The sequence below is a fragment of the Panicum virgatum genome, chromosome 2N (genome assembly GCF_016808335.1).
Source record: "Panicum virgatum strain AP13 chromosome 2N, P.virgatum_v5, whole genome shotgun sequence".
In the NCBI taxonomy this organism is placed as follows: Eukaryota; Viridiplantae; Streptophyta; class Magnoliopsida; order Poales; family Poaceae; genus Panicum; species Panicum virgatum.
Window position 1 is genome coordinate 63,785,447 of NC_053146.1, and position 20,217 is coordinate 63,805,663.

A 20,217-nucleotide genomic window follows, 5' to 3' on the forward strand; every position below is an offset into this window, starting at 1 on the left:
ACGGACGTGGCACATGGGCTGCTGGCACTGGACGTACGGGACGTGGCCAAGAGAGGACGTTCCTGGCTTGGGATTGACCGACGAGGACGTCGGTCTCTTAAGGGGGTGAGTATGTGACACCCCGGCCCAGGGCTTAATAGGATTAATAGGATACTCATACCAACAAGTTGCAATTTCTTTTCCGGAAGCCGGTCTCCAAAGAACTCCGAGGTTAAGCGTGCTTGGCCCGGAGCAATTTGGGGATGGGTGACCGACCGGGAAGTTATTCCCGAGTGCGCACGAGTGAGGACAAAGTGTGCAGAAAAGACTGGTGTTGGTCTGTGAGGGCAGTCTATGTCCTAGAAAGCTGTCAGATGTAAGCGGACCCGGCCTCGGGGAGGCGGGACGTTACAGTATCTGCATAAAATTCTTTTCTCTTCCCCCCCTCCGAACGGTAGCTCAGTATTCTTTACTACGGCAATGATCTTAATGATCTCACTATGATTGATGTTTCTGGCAATGGCACTAAGTCAACAAAAAAGATTACATAGCGATAGTACACTCGGATAAGATAAGCTACGGCTATCCCCGAGTTGAGATGGCTCAAGTCAACAAAAAAGATTACATAGCGACAGTGAAGATTACATAGCGACAGTGCACTCGGATGAGATAAGCTACGGCTATCCCCGAGTTGAGATGGCTCAAGTCAACAAAAAAGATTACATAGCGATAGTGAACTCGGATGAGATAAACTACGACTATCCCCGAGTTGAGATGGCTACAAAAAAGATGATGGCTACAAAAAAAGATTACATAGCGACAGTGCACTCGGATGAGATAAGCTACGGCTATCCCCGAGTTGAGATGGCTACAAAAAAGATTACATAGCGACAGTGCACTCGGATGAGATAAGCAACGGCTATCCCCGAGTTGAGATGGCTACAAAAAAGATTACATAGCGACAGTGCACTCGGATGAGATAAGCTACGGCTATCCTCAAGATGAGATGGCTATAAAAAGAATACATAGCGACGGTGTCCTCGGAAGGAAACGACCACGACTCGCATGCCCGACACAGCTATAATTGTTTCATGAAGAGATGGTTGTGGTTGGTTCCCTAGTCTTCCGAAATAAATTCCATTTCATGGTTTCATAAAATAATTAATTTTAACTATTGTGAAAAATGCTTTAACAACTAAGACAAATGATTTCTTTATATGAACAAAATGATTAAACAAGACAAACAAAAAAGTTAATATTGCAAACATTTGAAAACTAAATATCACGAATAAATGAGTTCACATCACAAAACAATTTAGTTTACAAATTGAACAAACAGTTTAACATCACGACTAAATTAATCATCACAATAAGTAAAATATTACTTTTACATAGAGAGCAAATGTGTTTAGAACACAAACAAATTATTCTTGCATACAAACAAATTATTCTTATAGACGAACAAAAGAAAAAATAATTAAATTTAGCAAAATATGTCTAAGTATTTATGAAAACAAAATAAACTCAAATAAAAATGATCATAAAAATAGAAAAACTAAGATAGAATAAAGCAGGTAGCATACAAAAGAAAAAGAAAACGAAAGAGAAAGAAAAAAGGAATGAAAAAGGAGAATAATTAACGAAGTTACAAATTAAAGTAAAATAAAAATAAAAAAATAATAGAACAAAATGAGGAAACGAAATAAAATAAAAAGGAGGAAATTTAGTATTAATGGAAAATAGAAAATGAAGAAAATTTAAGAAAATGAAAAAGGTATAAAATTGTTACAAAAAAGAAAGGAAAAATAAAAGTAAAAATAATCAAATGAATGTAAAGAAGAAATCTTAAAAATAGAAAACAAGTTGTATAGAGCGAAAAAATAAACACTAAGATTGAAAGAGATAAAAATATTATAGCAAATTATAAGGAACAAAATATAATGCAGAAAGTAGAAGGAAGAAAATGAAATCCAAAATGAAAACAGAAAAAAAATTACAAATGGGCCTCGACCCGGCTGCGTTCCTCACCATACACAAAAAGATGCTATTCATAGGCTATATTCAATTTAACCAGCAGGCTTCTCTCCGTCCGCATGGATCAAAAGCTAAACAGGCTGCATAACTTCTTCAGGTGATGGCGGGCCTGTTTGAATATGCAGTGGTTTCACGTAGTTTTGGAGGAAGGAAACAGTTGAATCGGAATGGTTAAAAGTTACTGCCCTCTGCTCTCACCGCCGCATCCCACGGGAAAAAGGTTCCACATGGCGCTCAGCCGTTGCTTTGAACATTTTACAAAAAAGTCCCTCGGTTTACTAAAAATCTCAGCTGAACCCAGCCCGCCTAGACTGCACAGTATTCACGTTTGTAAAGTTTTCACTCAAACCCTCTAACTATTATTTATTTCTATCCAAAGAAGAGAAAAATCGATAATATTATCGTGTTTCAAAAAACCCCTCGAGTCACTTTTTCGTTTACCCCCTCCCGCAATCCCGAACCCTAGCCCGCTCACTCTCCTCCCCGTCTCCCCGGCAGCCTCTCCCTCACGCTCCTACTCCGAGCCGCCGCCCTCTCTCCCCCTCTGTGCTCTCTCCCTCCCCGCCGCCGCCTCTCCTCCCCTTCTCCCTCTCCGCTCGCCTCCGTTGCCCCTCCCCGGCGGTGCTCCTCCTGCTCTCCGCCGCCGTCGCCCGCTCCCAGTCGGAGGGAGAGGAGGCGGTCTGTGCGAGATCCGCGACGGCCTGGCAGTCTGGGAGCCGCGCGGCCCCTCGCCGCGGCCACCGCCGTGCTCTACATCCGTCTCTACAGCCCCCGCATTCGTGCGTCCCTTCGCGCGGTGCTTGCGCCCAAGCGCCGCCCACGCATCGAAGCCGGCTTCAGCGGTGTCGAGGAGCCGCTCATGTCTTGGATCTACCTACAGTCCTTGCCTGCCGTCGTCGGGCCAGTCGCCGCCTTCCTGTGGGAGCTATCCCTCGGCTCCGCAGAGATCCGCGAGTGGCCGCGCCCTCCCGTCCCTGCGCCGTTCCCTGTAGCCGCCGCCGCAGCCTCCTGGTGGCCGCTGCTCGAGGACCCGCGCATCCTCGACTCCCATTTCATGATAGAAGACATCCGCCTGTCGCGCCTCAAGAGGCTCGCCATGCTCGGCGCTGGGAGGAGCGAGGCGGCGACCCGTGCCTAGCTTGCGGGAGTCGCGGCGGCTGGTACGGGGGAGCGGTGGCAGGCGTGCAGGAGCCGCGGCGTCCGGTGCGGGAAGCTCCAAGGGGTGCGTCGCAAGGTTGAAGGGAAGTGGAAGTTGGCTCCAAGATCCGTGGCGTGTGGCCAATATCCATGGCGGCGGCGGCAGTGCAGATCGAGCTGCAGCACAGCGAGCCAGGAACTCCCACCGCTGCTGGTAAAAACCTGAAAAGTACTCGATTCTGGATCAAACATCGTTGCTCACCTTAGAAGTTCATCATATCAGCGACATTGTTACAATCACTGCGTTCGGTTGGTGGTTTACCCTCCAGCGCTACAGTATTTCTCTCTCACACCCCTCCAGCTCCAGCCACCAGCCACCAGTCAGGTAACAGTATTTTTCTCTCACAGCACTCCAGCTCCAGCCCGCCGAACGCAGTGAATGTTGGCAGCTAGCCACAAAATGTTGCTACATTCTTTTGGAGGGAAGCAAGCTAACACAGCTCATTTTAAAGAGAGAACTAATTAAATCTTCTTACAGGTTCCTTGACCCCATTATAAATGGACGGTACCCATACTCGATGCAAGAGATTGTCGAGGATAGGCTGCCATTGTTCAGCGATGAAGAGTCCAGGATGGTGAAATGCTCCATAGACTACGTTGGCATCAACCACTACACTTCTTACTATATGAAGGACCCTGGGACATGGAACCTGATGCCAGTCAGCTACCAGGATGATGGGCATGTTGGTTTTGTCTGTAAGTTCTCACTACACAACACCAAATTCTTGGAACGTATACCACTTTCCAGTTTCTTGTGCTGCTGTCAACTGTGACTAGATGCTTATTCAGTCAGTAATATGCTTCTCACATGTTTCTGCAGATGAAAGAAACGGTGTTCCTATTGCCGCTCATGTACGTGTACTGCTAGATGCCTACAAATATCAAAGGCAGGGAGGACTGAAAGTTGGTTTTGCCTCTGATTATGTAACTGTGAATTCTTTGATTGTGCAGGCAAACTCCTACTGGTTGTACATTGTACCGTGGGGAATCAACAAGGTTTCTCTAAAAATTTTCCTTTATTTGGTTTCGGTTACTATTTCATTTCATCATGTCTCATTTCATATTGTTCCCAATAATTCATTAGAGTCAATGCATGTGGTTTTTGAATTCAGGTTGTAAAGGTTGACTAAATCTGAGTTTTTACAAGGAAAGTTACATGACAATGTTCTTAAATATTGTGGCAAAGTAGAGTTGCAAACTGCAACCGAAGTCTGAGGAAATTAAGTTGGGATGATTCATTTGCTTCCAAAAGTTCTTTCAGATGGTAGAGGATTCTTTTTTCCTGAATATTGATATTCTCTAACTGTAATTGTTCTGTGAGTTCTGAAATGAAACTTCACGGCACAGCCCAAATGCAATATTTTCTTCTTTGAACTTGTGCATTTGCTTGATTCGGAACAACTACAGAAATAGTATAGAGCCAAAATTACCATGCTTCTTCTAGGTGATGAGCAATTCAACACAGTTAGTGCAGGCCTTCTGAGTGGTGCTCCAATGCTTGAGCTCCATTTTTTGAAAAATATTATCATAAGATGATAGCAGCATTTGATTTTGTGCGTTTGTTAATGAAGTAGGTTCACGTAAGAAGATTCATGTATCCTTTTCTTTTTGTTCTTTAATTCTTTTAGATGGTACCATCAAGTTTCTTTCATTTTGTTATTGCTGGTGGTGTATGTTTCTTTTTCACAAGTAGAATGTTGATGCCCAGTTCAACAAATTTCAGTATAGAATGCCAATTTGTTTTGGCTATTGGAGAGGTTTCGTTTTCTGTCTGCAAAATAGAATGATCATTTTATTTCAGTAAGTACATTCTTCAAACAATAGCCACACCTAACAATATAGAAGGTGATAACACCGTAGCACGCTTTCTCATAGCAGTTTCTTCACTGTTTCTAACATATGCCATTTTGCTTTGACAAATGCTTTCTGCTTCTTTTTCTGGCAACCTAGAGGCTCCTACTTTTGGATGGATTATTCATGCCTGCTTTAACACTCAGTCAGGTTTGTCTTACAGTTTTTTGTTCCTTCATTTTACGGCTACTTGAAAGCACTTCTTTCTACTTCCGTTCAATTTCAGTCATTCCAAATCCTGCAAAATCGTGACAAACAACACTGGGCAACTGCATGGTTGATTTGGTTTTTAATTTTGCTTCAAATTTTATATACAGTGTCTTTAGTCAGCCTTACTGGACCAACCTTTCTTTAGTAGCATGTTTTAACAAGCAAAACTGAAGATACATGTGGTCGTTGGATACAAAAATATAAGTGTATTATTTTGTTAATATTATAAGAATACTGCTACTTTTTTAAAATTAAGAACCCGTGATCAGGCATGTTCATGGAAAAAAATATGAACCATTGAAACAAATTCATTAGTTTAAGTAACCTTTAATTAACCCCTAAACAAATTTGTTGGTTTAAATAACATATCAAATGCATCTCTAACTTGCTCTTTGATTATTAGATGATTAATATTAAAGCAGGGTAAAATGTCACAACGGAAGGTGAAGGCTCTTTGTGAAGATTCGCTCTGTTGATGGACAATGAAGCTACCTCTTGCTGCTATTTAAGAACAAATCTATGAATCTGTTATAATTTAGTACTTCTATCATGAATGTTTGTAACATGTTGGATCGTCTTGGCTTTGAATTTCATGCTGTCTAGATCATTCATGTCTGGAACTGTAGTTATTTGCATATTTACATATCTTGGTTAATTTAGTGTTTTCAAGTCATGTGATTACATAAGTTTGTACTCTGGCATAGATAAGTACCTTCATTTAATATGCTATGTTTTTGCCAGTGAATATCTTCACTTTTTTATTGCTCTGTATTGCAAATTTATTATTTTTGATTTACTTTTATTTGATTGTTTAAACGGTAGGACGCGCATCGCGCGCCTAATGTTCTAGTCTGAATTAAGGCTTACGTTGTCCGGCCTCTCGTGTTGGGCGCAGGGAGGACCGGAGGGCGCCCGCACATCGTTGGTGGGCCGCTCGCGGGATTCGGCGGCGCGGCGTGCCGTTCTACGACGGATAGAAAGCCCAATCAGGCATACTTACAACATGGGCCAAACGAAACAGGCTCACTATCCCTTATTTTTCCTTCCTCCTACAGCAGTCAGCAGGTACGATGCTTCGTCAAATCTGCACTGATCCGTTCCCTTTGATACATGACGGACGGTTGGCGTACAGCACGTGTATACCTATCGTTGCTATACCACAGCAAATGTAGTCATCAGTTATACTTGGTCCGTTTGGCCGGTCTTCGTCGGCTCCGGCTCCTCCCTCTAACGCGGCACTGTAGTGTGCAGTGGTGAGGAGCCGAAACCTGGGTCAGTTTGGGTGAGCCTCGGCGGCTGGTGCTCCTTCCTCTAACGCGGCACTATATGACTTATCCTTCGGCTGTGGAAGGGTGGAAGGGAGAGGAAAGAGATAATGAACTTCTATAAACACTAAGGTCTTGTTTAGTTTTCAAAATTTTTCCTACAGTACTTGTCACATGGAATCTTTGAACACATGTATATAGTATTAAATGCAGTTGAAAAAATAATTAATTACACAGTTCAACAGTAAATGACGAGATGAATTTTTTAAGTCTAATTAATTCATAATTGGACATTAATTATCAAATAACAACAAAATGCTACAGTACCCAAGCCTAAAATTTTTCACGAACTAAACACAACCTAACACTACGATATCGTGTCAAATGTGAAGAGAAGCCGGAGCTGATGAGAGTCGCACCAAACAGACCCTAATTTTAACTCCCGTTGTGCTACATCAACTCCGTCGAGCCACCGTTCGCGCACTCATGGAATTGAGTGGCGAGGGGGCACGAATATGACCAAAAAAACCGCAAACTAGTATCTCACTTCGATGCTATTTGTAATAAAGAAGTACGTGCAACTTTCAACTTGCGAAGCTCATGCATGTAAACACTCAAAGCAACTTGTCAGAGCATACGCAGCTCACGGAGAAACGGAGTATGTGCAACTTGTCAGTTTCAATTTATAGAACTCAAAGCATCATATGGCAAGTAAACGAAGTAGCTCTGCATAAAACTCTTTTCTCTTTTCTCCCCCTTCCTAGCGGTAGCTCAGTATTCTTTACTACGGCAATTATCTTACTATGATTGATGCTTCTGGCAATGGCTCAAGTCAACAAAAAAGATTACATAGCGATAGTGCACTCGGATGAGATAAGATACGGCTATCCTCGAGTTGAGATGGCTCAAGTCAATAAAAAAGATTACATAGCGACAATGCACTCGGATGAGATAAGCTACGGCTATCCCCGAGTTGAGATGGCTAAAAAAAAGATGATGGCTACAAAAAAGATTACATAGCGACAGTACACTCGGATGAGATAACCTACGGCTATCCCCGAGTTGAGATGGCTACAAAAAAAGATTACATAGCGACAATGTACTCGGATGAGATAAGCTACGGCTATCCCCGAGTTGAGATGGCTAAAAAAAAAGATTACATAGCGACAGTGCACTCAGATGAGATAAGCTACGGCTATCCCCGAGTTGAGATGGCTATAAAAAGAATACATAGCGACGGTGTCCTCGGAAGGAAACGGCCACGACTCGCATGCCCGATTTCCCCGAGATGGCACGGCTATAATTGTTTCATGAAGAGATGGTTGTGGTTGGTTCCCTTAAATTATTTCCTCGTTAAAGAGAGGCAAATTGAGATCGCTTTGATTACATGGCGTGAGAGAGGCAAATTGAAATAAGCCTCGAGAGAAGTAAATAGAAATAAGTCTGAGTTACATGCAGAATGTTCGTGATGCACTACACATACTGAGAATGAAAAAAATAAAGTTTCTGCCGAGCTACACATGCAAGCTGTTCTGTTCGTGTGTTTGCTCTGTGATTATTTTGGCTAAAGCCAACTACCACGTGAGAAGCAAATGAAAAGAATGAAGTTTCATGATGCCTTTGACTACACGTGAGAGAAGCAAATAAAAAAGAGAAGTCCCTGGCGAGCAGCATATACATGCTTACTTTGTCAGTCTTGATTTTTGGCTAAGGCAAGAAGCAAATGCATGCGGCTAGCTAAGGCTAAGGCAAAAATTAGTGCCTAGAAGAATCGTAATGGATAAAGGGCAATTCATGCATACGCCTCGCATCCAACTCATAGCAGCTAGCCTAGCTGGTCAGCTTCCTGGCTGCGTTCCCATGCAAAACGCTGTGAAGTGAGCAAAAATATTCAAACTCATCTTGTGAGCATCGTCCAAGCATGATCCTAACACCGCAATTGCGGTCGACTTCTACATGTCCAGTACCGACGAGGCTAGACCAATTTTTTTGGCTAAGTGCCGACGAGGCCAGGCCACAGTTCCATCGACGTGTCCCAAATGACGGGATTTGGATACTATTGTGCCGGGTACCGACAAGGCGATGACAACACACATATATCCATGTTGAATGAAGCTGGGCCATATGACTGGGCACCGACAAGGCGAAAGTCACCCCTTCATCAACGTTTATCCCGAGCCTCGTCCACCTGATCCAGGAAGTCCTCGCGGGCTTGTTGGTTCTGTTGCTCTTGATAAGCCTTGAGCCTCGGGGACCCGTACTCCGAGTCAGTGGGGAGGATGGCCTTGGCGCCATAGACAAGGAAGAAAGGGGTGAAGCCCGTGGCTCTGCTCGGGGTCGTTCTTAGGCTCCAAATGATCGAGGGTAGCTCCGTGAGCCATCTCCTGCCAAACTTGTTCAGCTTGTTGAAGATTATTGGCTTGATGCCCTGTAGGATCATGCCGTTGGCACGCTCCAGCTGGCCGTTCGTTTATGCGTGTGCCACAGCTGACCAATCCACACGAATGTAGTAGTCGTCGCAGAACTCCAAGAACTTCTTTCCTATGAACTGGGTGCCATTGTCTGTGATGATTGAGTTCGGAACCCCGAACCTGTAGACTATGTCGGTGAAGAACAACATGGCTTGCTCGAATTTGATCCTGCAGATGGTCGAGCCTCGATCCATTTGGAAAACTTGTCAATTGCTACCAACAAGTGAGTGAAGCCCCCCGGGCGCTTTCTGTAAAGACCCGACGAGATCTAGTCCCCATACGGCGAAAGGCCATGTGATGGGGATGGTTTGCAGGGCGTGAGCCGGGAGGTGTGTCTTGCGAGCGTAGAACTAGCATCCCTCGCAGGTCCGCCCGACTTCGGTGGCGTTGGCGACCGCTGTGGGCCAGTAGAAGCCCTGCCTGAATGCATTGCCCACGAGGGTGCGAGGCGCCACGCGGGGGCCACAAACTCCGGCGTGGATGTCCCGGATCAGCTCCCTGCCCTCGGGAATGGGGATGCAACGTTGCAGGACCCTCGAGGGGCTGCGCTTGTACAACTCCCTGTCGATCAAGACGAAAGACTTGGCCCGTCTGGCGATGCGCCGTGCCTGAGCGTGATCCGAGGGAAGCTCCCCTCGGTTTATCCAGTTGAGATACTGCTCACGCCAGTCTCGAGAAGGCGGGGCCTCGTCAATTTGCATGGCTTCAGCCTCGTCCGCCGAGGAGGTCTCGGCCTCAGTCTCAATGGGCTCGGATTCCCCCGCCGAGGGGTCTTTGGCCGAGGGCTCGGCGGTTGCAGCCCCCGAGGGTTTAGGGGTTGCGTCAGTGGCTTCCGCGAGATTCTTGAAGTCGACAGAAGTCTTGGCGAGGTCACGGGCGAAGACGTTCGGGGGAACGATGGTCCGCCCCGACACGATCTTGGCCAGTTTGTCCGCTTCCTCGTTGTACTTGCACGTGATATCATTGAGCTCGAGGCCGTCGAACTTGTCCTCGAGATGATGCACTGCCTTGCAGTACGCCTCCACCCTTGCATCGTGGCAGCTGGACTCCATCACTTGATCGATGATGAGTTGAGAGTCTCCCCGGACGTCGAGGCGCTTGATGCCGAGTTCGATGGCGATGCGGAGGCCGCTGAGAAGGGACTCATACTCCGCCATGTTGTTGGACGCCGGGAAGTGCAGGCGCACCACGTAACGCATGTGTTCTTCGAGGGGTGAGATGAAAAGGAGGCCCGCGCCTGCACCAGTCTTCATCACCGACCCGTCGAAGTACATAATCCAGCATTCTGCTTGGATCAGAGGTGGGGGCAGTTGAGTGTCAGTCCACTCAGCGACGAAATCCGCCAAGACTTGGGATTTGACTGCCTTGCGAGGCGCATAGGTGAGAGTTTCTCTCATTAGCTCCACTGACCATTTGGCTATCTTACCCGAGACCTCTCGGTTGTGGACTATCTCCCCCAGAGAGAAAGATGAGACCATGGTGACGGGATGAGCCTCGAAGTGTTGGCGCAGCTTGCGCCAAGCCAGGATCACTGCATAAAGCAACTTCTGGATCTGTGGATACCATGTCTTGGTTTCAGACAACACTTCACTGATGAAGTACACTGGTCTCTGGACTGGCAAGGCATGTCCCTCCTCTGGTCTTTCCACAATGATGACTGCACTGACCACCTGGGTTGTTGCTGCCACGTATAGGTAGAGGGGCTCGCTGTCCATCGGCGGTGTCAGGATTGGAGCATGAGTGAGAGACGCCTTGAGCTTGTCAAGGGCTTCCTGAGCCTCGGGGGTCCACGAAAAGCGTTTGGTTTTCCTCAAGAGCCAATACAGAGGCAAGCCTTTCTCGTCAAGTCGCGAGATAAAGCGACTGAGGGCTGCCAGACATCCCATGACCTTCTGTACCCCCTTTAGGTCTTGGATTGGTCCCATCCGAGTGATGGCCAAGACTTTCTCAGGGTTGGGTTCAATGCCTCGCTGGGAGATGATGAAGCCCAAGAGCAAGCCTCGAGGAACTCCGAACACGCACTTCTCCAGATTGAGTTTTACCCTCTTGGCTCTAAGGCAATCGAACGCAATCCTGAGATCGGTCCCTAGGTCGTCCGCCTTCCTGGATTTTACTATGATATCATTGACATATGCTTCTATGTTTCGCCCGATATGGTCCCCAAACACGTGGAGCATACACCGCTGGTATGTAGCCCCGGCGTTTCTAAGGCCGAAAGGCATTGAGATGTAGCTGTACATGCCGAAAGGAGTGATAAAAGAAGTCGCGAGCTGGTCGGACTCCCTCATCCTTATTTGATGGTAACCGGAATAAGCATTGAGAAAGGATAAAAGTTCGCATCCCGCAGTTGAATCAACTATTTGATCAATATGTGTCAAAGGAAAAGGATCTTTCGGACATGCTTTATTTAAACCAGTATAATCTACACACATCCTCCATTTCCCATTCTTTTTCTTAACTAATACAGGATTAGCTAGCCAGTCGGGATGGAATACCTCCTTGATGAATACGGCCGCCAAAAGCTTGTGCACCTCCTCGCCGATCGCCCGGCGCTTGAGTTCGTCAAAGCGTCACAGGCACTGCTTCACTGGCTTGGAGTTGGGCTGGATGCCAAGGGAGTGCTCGGCGACCTCCCTCGGTATGCCAGGCATGTCCGAGGGGCTCCATGCAAAGATGTCTGCGTTGGCGCGGAGGAAATCGACAAGCACCACTTCCTATTTGTTGTGGAGGGTAGTGCTGATCTTCAGCGCCTTGCCGTCGGGGGTGTTCAGATCGAGGGGTACAGCCTTGGCACCCTCGGTAGGCTCGAAGCTGCCCGCGTGTCATTGCGTGGAGTCCGTGGCCTCGTTCGCCATCTTCTCCAAGTCTACTGCGAGGGCTTCGTCCACAGCAAGGGCCTCAGCGTGCTCGACGCATTTGACGTCGCACTCGTAGGCGTGCTCGAACGACGGGCCGTCAGTGATGACGCCCTTCGGACCCGGCATCTTCATCTTGAGGTAAGTGTAGTTGGGGATCGCCATGAACTTGGCGTAGCATGGCCGCCCCAGAATGGCGTGGTATGCTCCCCGAAACCCCACCACCTCAAAGGTTAGAACCTCCCTGCGGTAGTTGGCCGATGTGCCGAAGCAGATGGGCAGATCGATCTAACCGAGGGGTTGGACTCGCTTCCCTGGCGCAACGCCGTGGAACGGCGACTTGCTGGGGCGCAGCTTGTCCAAGCCGATCCCTATGAGCTCTAGGGTGTGTGCATACATGATGTTGAGGCTGCTGCCTCCGTCCATGAACACCTTGGAGAATCGAGTGTTGTCGATGATCGGATCCACAATGAGTGGGTACTGCCCCGGGTTTGGGATGTAGTCGGGGTGGTCCTCGCGGCTGAAGGAGATGGTGTCCTCCGACCAGTCGAGGTAAGATGGCGTGGCCTTGTGGACGGAAAAGACTTCCTGGCGCTCACGTTTGCGCTGCCGAGAGGTCATGCTCGCCGTCGGTCCCCCAAAGATGAAGAACACATTCTCCACCGAGGGGTAGCCATCGCCACCCTTGTCTCCTGTATCTTTCTTCTTGTCCTCGTCTTTTGGGCCGAGGCGATTGAAGTACCTTCGGAGCATGTCGCATTGCTCGAGGGTGTGGTTGACCGAGCCCTTCTGATAAAGGCACGGCTTCTTGAGCATGTCGTCGAATAGGCCGCCGCCCCGAGGGGGGCCTCAGGGACCTTTGCGATCGACGGCGACAGCGAGCGCCTCATCGGAGTCCTCCTCTTGCCTCTGACCGCGCTAGTTATGCAGGCCTTTTTGCTTTCCTTTCTTGCCACGCTTCTGCTTCTTTGCGGGGGTCTTGGTCTTGGAGCCCTCCGCGGGCGCGTCCTCCGTGTGCTTCGCCTTCTTGCCGTCGAAGATGACACCAACCGTCTCCTCGCCAGAGGCAAAGTTGGTGGCAACGTCAAACAGCTGGTTCGCACTGGAGGGAGTGTCAGACCCGGGGCAGCGGGACTGCTTATAGGCATAGAATGTTCTAGAGTAAGGGATAGCTCATGGATGTACCTTACCTCTCTTGTAACTACCCGAATAGGCGTAGAACTAGCTGCAGTACAAAGGAAACTATCCGATCTTGTTGTAGTAGGACTCCAACTGTACTTGGCTAGGACTTTCCATGTAATCCTGTCCCCCCGGATATATAAGGGTGGGCAGGGACCCCCCCTCCAGATAATCATCAACACCTAAGGCAATACAAACCCCCACACAGGACGTAGGGTATTACGCAACTCGCGGCACGAACCTGTCTAAATCTTTGTGTTCCTTGCACCATCGAGTTCCAGAGCAGTCGATCCCTACCTACAAACCCCACTGCTAAGGGTATCTCTGAGCAGGCTCGGCGGTAAACACCGACAGCTGGCGCGCCAGATAGGGGATTCGGCAAGTTCATCGGCAAATTCGATGGCCGGATCAAGCGACGCCAACAACATGCCCGAGGGCACAACCCTTGATTTCGGTTCTTGCGCATGCACGGCTGACGGATCGGGCGGCTTCTCTAGCCAACTTGTCACGCCCAACTCGCCTAAACCGAAAATCACCCCACAACCCGTCGACGTCTGCGAAAATTCAGATCTCGACGGGAAAAGAGTTCTACTCGAACTCGGTTCGGATAACGCAGAAAACGTGTCGACTCCAACTTGAGTTCTCGAGTTATCCGAGTTCGATACAAATTCTGACCCTGAAAAACCTCACTTTTCCGAAACCCTCGGAAAATACCTGACTTGTCTCAAGATAATCAACCGCCCAAAGATCAACAACTCAGAATTACTTGATGGAGTAAATCGAGTTTCGCAATCAATTGAGGGCTGCATCAAACTTGCAGAATCCACCCTTGGCTCATCTACATCACGGCAGAACCCAGAAGCGTTGAACCCACCAAAGGAACGGTCAGGTGATATACTCTCAGGGATCGATCGAGCAGATTCCAAGCTCGCCGACTGCATTAAGATAGCTGAAGGCACTCTGCAAAACTTGAAGCAGAAACCGGGAGGAGGAATCTGTGGGGGATCTAGTGAGACAAACCCCCGGCTTGTTCGGATGGGACCGTCTATCTCCAACAAACCTCAGAACCCTTCACCGAAACCTGCTCACAGTCAGATTCTTAAAACAACTGGCACCCCCAAGTCCTCTTTCGATCAGGACTTTGATCAATTCTTGAACAGTCTCGACAACTTTGAACCATTCCACGATCTCGAAGATTGGTCAAATAACGTCGACTTGTTCATAGATGTTTTGGCCAATCCACCCCAACACGCTGACGCCCTTTGGGAACTGGCCAAACTCAAAAAGGGAAAAACCAAAGCTCCAGAACAATCCAGGAAGTCGATTTTCGAGAAGCCCTGGATTAAGGAGCCGGAAGGACTGACTCCCACGCAATCATGGCTGCATTGGATGAACGAGAACGCCCTCCACGTAGAAATGGGCATCCCCCTTCTTGTTCACCTAAAGCACACCTACTCTAAGATCGGTGGACTAACCGATTCCGACTACGAGTACTCTTCCAACTCGGAAGACGAGCTGGATGACCTAATCCAGTACAGCAAACAAGTCGAGTCCAACTCGACTAAGCATTCCAAGTCCGATCAGGACTCCCTCCCAAACTTGGTCATATATGCAACACCGCAAGGATGGACAGTGCGCCTGAAGGAGACACAAGATCCCAATACTTCCGGCTCTCAGCCAACAGATCTACCCTTCTAGCAGAGCACTCCACTAGACCTGTCCTTAAGTAAACAAGACCAAGAAGTCCAAGATCTTTGTCGTGAAATCCTCATGGTTCGCATCTCCAAGGTCCACAAACTTGAGGATGACCCCACGGAGCGTCTCAACCTCGACGACTACAATTCTAATGATTTCGACGAGTATCTCTCCGACAACATGGAAACTACTCCACACACGATCACAGAAGCCCAAGCTACTACCAAGCAAGATCCGCCTGCACCGCCTCCAGCAGTGACAGTCACTGTGCAACTGGAAGAGCAGCACCCAGCAGAAGATATTTACGAGCGTCCTCGCCTGCTTAACCAGAAGAGGGCGTTCAGGCGCCAACGTCTCGCCAACAGCCAGAAGGAACAGCAAGGCGACAACTACGACTTCTCCAATTGCGACCTCCGCAATGTGATCAACGTTGGTCGCGACGCACGCAACGTCACCATCTCAAGGAGAAAGGAGTGCATGGAAATAGAGACTTACAGCCCTTCTTCCAACTACCGCATCCCAGCACAAGCTTCTTCATCCTTCAAGAAGCACAAGCCGGCAAGCACCCGTCCCCAGGATAAACCGCGCACCCCGCATCATGGAGAAACATCTCTTGGCAGAATAGGATCAACAAGACTTTACTACGCAAGTGCTTCATCCACCCGAAGAGCTCTCACACAATCTTCGAGTGCGACTCACTCCGCAAGGCCCTTGGGGCACCCCTCCTAAAGGAGACTCTACCCAAAATCTAGTCGACCACCGTATCGACTAGTTTTACCCTCGAATAATTTTATTCAGTCATGTAAACCATTGCTCACGTCTAGCAGGGAAGGGGTAGGTCTTAAGAGTCAGAGTCTGTCATTTTACAATTACTGTAATTTTGACAAATCCAAAATAAAAGTTGATTTCCTTCGCAAATCGACTACTTGGCTCTCACTCATATGACAAATACCCCATCGTATACACTACTCTGAAAGCTGCGCTCGGCACTGGAGCAGCAATAGAGTAGTTTTTATGGTTTACTTCGAGTGTTCTTACGACATTTTCATCTTGGGTAATCCGACGAGGTTCATCCTAACAGGCCTGTCCTAAGAATTACTCGTCCTCGGACGAGGACACCTTACTCGCCTCGCTCAAGTAAGTTTTGGATACTCTTTCGACATTTTCGTCTTGGATAACCCGATGGGGTTCATACCTAACAGACTTGTCCCAAGAGTTACTCCAGTCCTGGTTAGGACACCCTACTCGCTGGCTCGAGTAGGTTCTAGATATCCTTTCGATATTTTCGTCTTGGATAACCCGACGGGGTTCATACCTAACAGACTTGTCCAAAGGATTACTCCAGTCCTTGGTTTAAGGACACCCTACTCGCTGGCTCGAGTAGGTTTTGGATATCCTTTCGACATTTTCGTCTTGGATAACCCGATGGGGTTCATACCTAACAGACTTGTCCAAAAGATTACTCCAGTCCTTGGTTTAAGGACACCCTACTCGCTGGCTCGAGTAGGTTTTGGATATCCTTTTGACATTTTCGTCTTGGATAACCCGACGGGGTTCATACCTAACAGACTTGTCCAAAGGATTACTCCATTCCTTGGTTTAAGGGCACCCTACTCGCTAGCTCGAGTAGGTTTTGGATACTCTTCCGACATTTTCATCTTGGATAACCCTACGGGGTTCATACCTAACAGACTTGTCCTAAGAGTTACTCCAGTCCTGTGTTAGGACACCCTACTCGCTGGCTCGAGTAGGTTTTGGGATATTTTTTCGGCATTTTTGTCTTGGGTAACCTGACGAGGTTCATCCTAACAGACTTGTCATTAAAACTACTCCAGTCCTTGGGTAGGACACCTTACTCGCTTGCTCGAGTAAGTTCGGGATATCTCTAAAATATTTACGTCTTGGCTAACTCGACGGAGTTCACCCTAATAGTTCTATTTTAGAAATCAATCCAATCCTGGTATAGGACATGCTACTCGATGATCGAGTAGTCTGGGATATTTTCATAAAAAGTTGTATGCTACCTGGATGACCAAGCGGGGTCTATCCTAACTGGTCAACTGTGAAAATACCTCAAGGAGCATGAATAAGTTCTTGATACTCTAAAATAAGTGGGCACAAGTCTCCTGCTTGCTTAGACTACCAAGGAAGTTTTCAACTACAAAACCCCTTTTGCCTCAAGTACTTGACGGGTGTTACTCGCTTGCTTGAGATACAAAAAGAGTTATGTTTTCCTTAGTACTCGAGTAGTTGTCGAGAGTCTTCCATCCACCAATCTATCAAAGAACATCTTAACCTCCTAATTCTACAAATATTCGATAAGAGTCCCCCCTCATCGAACAATCGAGTCCATAAGAGCGCCGCTCTAACAAAGCATTTCTTTTCACAAAGAAATTTGGATCAAGCAACAGCTTAAAAAATACTATCACAAAGTGCTTTTCCCACTTGGTTAATCCCGCGGGATTCAATCCTAACCGGTCAGCACTAGAGTTCTGATCAGAACCTCATAACTCGATCCCATTCGAGAATACTTCGCCTCTTAAGGCACCTACGGATACAATATTTCGTATCTACTATCACGATTGGGTAGGTGCGATGCTGCCAAAACTCTGGATTCTCGAGTACAATTACTCGACGCATCAAAGGATTACATTATCCTAACATAAAACAAGTGCTTGATATTACACAAATATTCAATATTTGTTCCAAAGTACTTGTGGCCCTCATGCCAAAACAACTTGCAACAAAAAGTTCAAGGGGACTCAAGCTTGTTCAGGGATTCCACTATCTGGTTGGCCACTACGGAAGTTTCTTCCAAATACTGACTTAATTGTTCTTCAGTACAATCAGCTTTGGCGCCCTTCCCAAGTGCGTCAAGATGAGTAGTTGGCCAGTAAGATTTCACCAACCCGAGTACATGACCCACATACTGACGAGTGGTTGTGGAGACGTACCTTTCAAAGGCCTCGGGGACTTTTCGAAGCTTCCCCACCAACGTGAGCGGTTCGTCTTCATTCCCCTCTAGGATCTCCATAATCTCTATAATTTCTTGGGCAGCATCCCTCACACTCCTCAGCTCCACAAGTTCCTACTGCATCGAGTCTCGTGATGCTGACAGGTCCTTGAGTTGCTGAAGAACTATCATGGCCTCCCGGTCAGAGTCCTCCTGGATCCTCTTGAGCTTCTCTATCTCATCTGCATTTCGGTACAAAAGAATCTTTAGATCCAGTACCAAGCGTTCCTCAACTTCTAAAGATTTTGTACAAGTTGTGTACTCGAATCAAAGGAAAATCTTATAAACACCGGGCAAAACAACTAGTCGATTGCATCATATATGCTAAAGACTAACCTTTCTTGGCTTTGGAGAGCTTCTTGAGCTTCTCCTGAACGGCAGCCTTCTCGAACGAGAGCGTCTTAACTCGCTCTTTCAGAGCATTTAGCTCTGTATCATCCTGGGCTGGACTACCCTCCTGCCCAAATACCTCCTGCCAAAAAGCACAAAAAGATTAGTTTACATTACTCGATCTATATGCATGTACTCGAAATATTCGACTACTTACCGCCAGCAGCTTGAACGCAAGCTTCAATTTCTCTTGCGGCAAGACACTTCCCAATGAGATCTGGGAAGTACTCGCTCGCACCTCAGAGACCGCCTTCTTTGGCGCATCCTCAGTCCTCGCTACAGTATTCCCTGTAATTTGGGAATCTGGAGGACAAATGGGTTATCTAAACAAACTAAGAGCGAAGGAAAGTACCTTTTTTTTCAAAGGCGTTACAAGTTTACCTGTAGGGGTGTCCTCAGACAGCTTCGTGTTGCCTCCCTCAGGAAGCTTCTCGCCATCATTCTCCTCTGGAAGCTTGTCGCTCCCACCTCCCTCTAGGAGCCTTTCATCTCTCCTACCAGCATCGGGCAATGGAGAAACCTGAAGCATGGAATTCACCATGTCCTCAGTCTCACGAGCACTCATCTCTGGAGTACTCGAGGGCTCCTACACCGCGGATTTGGGGGTTGAGTTGTCCTCAGCATCCCCTTTTGCCTCTAGGAGCGTGTCTCTGAAAAGATAAAGTAGTTAAAAACTACTCGATACATAAACAAAATCCTACAATTACAAGTTTTTTAGAAAACTTACGTAGGAGCCCTCTTAAAGGCAAGAGCCTTCATGCCCAATTTTCGAGACGGCCTCACAATGACGGCCTGCTTGCCCGTATCTCCAGCAATATCTACATTGGAACTACTCGCCGGTAGAGCAGTTCCAGTCCCCTTTGATGGGTCCACTGTGGTGGAAGGGACGTTTTGTCCCACCACAGTATCATCCCCAAATGCTAAAGTCCGTGGCATCTTAGCCGCCGGACTTGAAAAAAGAAAAATTCAAATCAAAACTAGCAATTCGAGAATGAAAAAAATACTTGATTGCAAATCAACTAGCCACTTACTCGTTGCTAGTAGTTTGTGAGGAGCTGCGACGCTTTCTCACCACCGACAGTGCACCCTTTGGATGCCTGGTTTGGGTATGAGTACTTGGAGTGGGGCTGTGCTCCCTGTCACTCCTGTCCTCACCAGCCTCCTCATCTGCACAACCAAGGTTAGACATTAGTACTGTTTATATGAAATTTCATATGAATATATTGCAACTTGGTTGACAGCATAAGAGCGCATGGAAAAGACGAATAAATGCCTGGCAGTGGATGACTACTTTTAAAACGCTCCACGTCCTCCTACAGAAAGCAAATTTTATCACATTCATACTAAGGTAAAGTACTCGATTACTACATATCGACTACTCTTATCAAGTACCTGCTTCGAAGGACTCGCAGCAGAAAATATATCAGGAACAACGGGAATTTTCTTTACATCCCTGAGTAGTTGCTGTACTCGACTAAACACCTCTAAATCCGAGATCTCTTCCTCCGAGTATCTTGATGAGTCAGTTGTTCCCTGATACTGGAAACCAAGCGTCTCCCGAGCCTGCAGTGGCTGGATCCTTCTCTTCATCCAGTCGAACATGACCGCTTCTCCAGTCACATTCTTTTGCCTAAGATTGGCAATCCGTGCGAGTAGCTCAGGAAGTTGACTCTCGTCGACAGTTTTTTTATTCCATTCAGGCAACTGAATCGGAGGGCCTGGAGTAATCACTGGGATGCTCTCCCACTGGTTCTCGACATACAACCACTTGGGTTTCCATTTGATTACTTTATTACTAAGACTAGTTTCCATTCGATTACTTTATTACTAAGACTATAGGGGGTATAAACTCTATCCTTCCTCTGTCTAAGTTGATGACCCGCACCTCCTACTACATCTAAAATGTAGGAATCTGACTGCAGTTTGAGGTGGAAAAGGAATCGAAAGAGTTCAAAATGGGGCTCGATGCCTAGAAAAGCTTCGCACAAATGCACGAAAATGGAAATATGAACAAACGAATTGGGGGTCAAGTGATGAAGCTGGATCCTGTACTAACACAGGAGTCTAGAGAAGAAAAA

General features: G+C 47.2%; 1 long non-coding RNA gene across 4 annotated transcripts; it reads left to right on the top strand.

Annotated features, from left to right (window-relative positions):
• Window positions 1–2,488: 2,488 nt before the first annotated feature.
• Window positions 2,489–5,993, top strand: LOC120658649. Of its 4 annotated transcripts, XR_005668778.1 has the most exons (5): window positions 2,502–3,364; window positions 3,689–3,906; window positions 4,031–4,474; window positions 5,161–5,211; window positions 5,675–5,957. It is a non-coding gene; the product is annotated as an uncharacterized LOC120658649 (long non-coding RNA). The 4 variants fall into 4 exon arrangements; XR_005668776.1 differs by having other exon boundaries at window positions 2,489–3,364; window positions 4,031–5,211; window positions 5,675–5,993; XR_005668777.1 differs by having other exon boundaries at window positions 2,505–3,364; window positions 5,161–5,993.
• The last annotated feature ends 14,224 nt before the right edge of the window (window positions 5,994–20,217 follow it).